Genomic DNA, 4,056 nt, shown 5'->3' with positions numbered 1-4,056 from the left:
TCTGATCAACTGATGAACCAGGTTCATCTAAGTCTAATTTAGTGGCAGTTGCATGGGGGTGTCTATTTCCATTGATTCATCCATTTTAAACTTTTTTATCAGCTCTTTTGCATACTTCTACTAATGAATCATGGTTCTATTTGGGCTTTATTTGATCTGTAAGCCTAAGAAAAAGTTAAGCTCACCCATCATACTCATTTCAAACTCACTCCCCATTAATTTGGCAAAATCCTTACTTAGTTTATCAGTGGTGGCCCCAAAGATTATGTCATCAACATATATTTGTACCACAAGGAGATCCTTACCTTTTTCCCTTAAGAATAGGGTACTATCAATTTTTCCTCTTTTGTAGACATGTTCAAGAAGAAATTTGGACAGTCTTCATACCATGCTCGAGGAGCCTGCTTGAGTCCATAGAGAGCCTTATCTAATTTGTACACATGCTCAGGACATTCCTTGCTCTCAAACCCTGGAGGTTGTTTCACAAACACTTCTTCTTTCAGGTAGCCATTCAGGAAGGCACTTTTGACATCCATCTAATGGAGAGTGAATTCCATGTGTGTAACAAAGGTTATGAGGAGTCTTATTGCCTCTAGTCTTGCAACTGGAGCAAAAGTCTCATCATAATCTATACCCTCCTCTTGGTTGTAACCTTGGACCACAAGTCTTGCCTTGTTTCTTGTAACTGTTCCATCTTCATCAAGTTTGTTTCTGAAGACCCATTTTGTACCAATAACTTATCTGTCCTTGGGTCTTGGAACTAGATGCCAAACTTGACTTCTCTCGAACTGATTGAGTCTATCTTGCATTGCATTCACCCAATCTACATCCTGCAAAGCCTCAACAACATTTTTAGGTTCAATAAGAGATAAGAAAGCATCAAAAGCACACAGATTATTTAATTGTGATATAGTTTTGACTCCAGATGTTAGATCAGTGATTATGTTCTCAATAGAATGAGAACTTTAATATTTGTGAGGTTTCATAACCAATTGATGTCTGCTAGATGTTTCTCCCATATTTTGTTGCTGAGGAACAGGGTCATGAACAAGTCCTTTTAGGTGATTTGTTTCAATTCCTCTTTGATAAGTTCCCCCTGTCAGGTTGCCCTAAATGGAAGGACCTATTCCATCACATGTTCCTTCTTTTGGTGCCACTTTAACTTGTGCTAAGACTTCAGTCAAATCCTTTACCAATCCAATGGCTTCATCTTCATGTTACTGTCTCTTAAAAAGAACGTTAGTTTCATCAAACACTACATGCACACTTTCTTCTACACATAAAGTTCTTTTATTGAACTCTTTATATGCTTTGCTATGTGAAGAATATCCCAAGAATACTCCCTAATCACTTTTGGGATCAAACTTACCTAGAGAGTCTTTTCCGTTATTATGCACAAAGCACTTGCATCCAAATACCCTAAGATGGGATATATTTGGTTTTCTCCCTTTAAGTAACTCATATGGAGTCTTCTCTACAGAGGTATAGTCATGCATCTATTGATAATGTAACATGCAGTGTTTACAGCCTCTGCCCAGAAGCTGTGGGGTAGTTTATTAAAAAGAAGCATAGTCCTAGCCATGTCTTCAAGAGTCCTGTTCTTTCTTTCAACTACTCCATTTTGTTGAGGAGTCCTAGGGGCAGAGAAGTTATGATCTATACCATGCTCATCACAGAATTCAGCAAACTTAGCATTTTCAAATTCAGTTCCATGATCAAACCTAATGGATGCAAGTTGATTACCTAGTTGTTTCTGAGTTTTTCTAACAAAAGTAGCAAACATGTCAAATGCTTCATCTTTAGATGTTAAAAATAGTACCTAGGTAAATCTAGAATAATCATCAACAAGTACCATTACATATTTCTTTCCACCTCTGCTCATGGTTCTCATTGGACCACAGAGATCCATATGGACCAGTTCCAACGACTTGGTTGTGCTTACCATTATCTTGCTTTTGAAGGTTGATCTTACCTGCTTCCCTCTTGCACAAGCCTCACAAACTTTGTCTTCCTTGAACTTGATGTTAGGTAACCCTATCACCAAGTCCTTAGAGACTAATTTGTTTAGCTGTTTCAGACTAGCATGACCAAGTCTTCTGAAAGAGTAGACAAAACTACAATGTAAATTTTGTTAACTCTTTTTCCCTGCAAAACAATTTTGTCAGTCGTAAGGTTAATCACAAATCATTTAGTAGAGGTGAATGCTACAAGATTACCTCTGTCACACAGTTGTGACACACTGATCAGGCTGTATTTCAAGCCATCTATCAAGTAGACATTCTCAATGGAGTGAGAGTATGTCTTACTTACCTTTCCAACCCCAATAATCTCACCTTTCTTCCCATTTACAATGGAGATATTACCTCCCTTTAAATCCTCAAGTGAAAAGAACTGGTTCTTACTTCCAGTCATATGTTTTGAGCAGCCACTATCCATGTACCATATTTGGCTACTTCCCTTCACTTGGACCTGTAAAAAGAAATCAAAGGCTAGTCTTAGGAACACAAACTAGTTTGGGTCCCTTTCTATAGGCAAAGGTATGAATCAAATTCCTTTTAGCCCACCCAGGAAGCCTATTTTTCTCTTGAACAAAAGCTTTGTTCTTTTGATTGGCCTTTTATTTTGCATTACATTAATATTTGTAATGGCTAGCCTTGCCACAGTGTGTGCAGATTTTGTTCTCAGGGAGAGTGAGGTACTTGCTTTTAGGATCCCACTTAGGTGTTTGAGTCCCATAGCCAAGTCCTCTTTTCTTGCTACTGTGATGTTCTTGTAGCCTGGAAAGTGCATCAGAAGCCTTGTTCCATTTGCAAGTTCTGTCTAGTTCATGTTTTACCTTCCCTAGATCTTCTTTTAAGACTTTTATCTGTTCATCCTTCCTGTACAACTCATCCTTCATTTTTCCTAAGTTTTCTTCTTGGGTGAGATGTGTGTGGTCAGCTTTCTTCTTACCTGTTCCTAGTTTCAGTTTTAAGTTCTCAGACCTAAGTTCTAGGACACTGGTGTCAAGTTCAAGAACCTGGTTCTTCAACTCAGTATTTTTACTTTCACTCTCATTAGCCCTAGACTCTAGATTTTTCCACTTGGCTTTTAGGATCACACATTCCCTAGATAGATCTTCCTTCTCACTGTTAATTATCTCAGACTCATCAATGAAGTCTAACAATAGCTCAGACAATCTTTCTTTAGACATGAATTTAATCTTGTCTTTGACATGAAGGATACTTACCTCTTGTTCATCATCTGATTCTCCGATGGCCATAAGTGCTTGTTCATCTCCAGCTTCATCTTCTGAGTCCTCATCTGATGTTTCTCCCCAAGCAGCAACCACAGCCTTTGTTGATCCTTTGTTCCTTTTTGGTTGAACCTGTTCTTTCTTCCGGTTTCTTCGTTTCGCCCTTTCCTTCTTCCACTCAATTTTCCATTGAGGACAGTTCTTGATCATGTGGTCAGTCTTACCACAGTTGTAGAAGCCCTCATTGGTTTGTTTCTTAGGAACCCTTGGTTTATTGAAGTTGTACCTCTTGAAGAACCATTTTCTCTCATCGGGTACTTTTTGAAATCTCTTGTGATCATGGCCATTTCATCATCCTCCAGATCTGAACCTTCAGCTATTCTGAGAGCTAGGCTTCTTTCCTTCTTGGGTGTATCCATTTTCATGGTTTTCCTTCTTAGTTCATAGGCAGTGAGGTTTCCAATCAGTTCATCCAGCTTGAGGGTAGCAATTTTCTTTGATTCCTGAATAGCAGTAATTTTGCTTTCCCAAGTCACTGGTAAAACCCTTGTCAAGATTTTTTCAACCTTTACTTATTCAAGGATAATTCTCCCAAGAGATTTAAGTTCATTTGTTAGTGTTGTGAACCTTGTGTACATCTCCTGGATAGATTCTCCTTCCTTCATACTGAAATTCTCATATTGAGAATATAGCAGTGTTCCTATTGATCTCTTTACTTGAGGAGTTCCTTCATGAGCCACTTGTAAAGTGTCCCATATTTTCTTTGTAGTAGTGCATCTTTGAATCCTGCTATTCTCGTCTGGACCCAGTCCACACACAAG

The sequence above is a fragment of the Nicotiana sylvestris genome, chromosome 9 (genome assembly GCF_000393655.2).
Source record: "Nicotiana sylvestris chromosome 9, ASM39365v2, whole genome shotgun sequence".
Taxonomy (NCBI): domain Eukaryota; kingdom Viridiplantae; phylum Streptophyta; class Magnoliopsida; order Solanales; family Solanaceae; genus Nicotiana; species Nicotiana sylvestris.
This window is presented reverse-complemented; position numbering follows the sequence as displayed.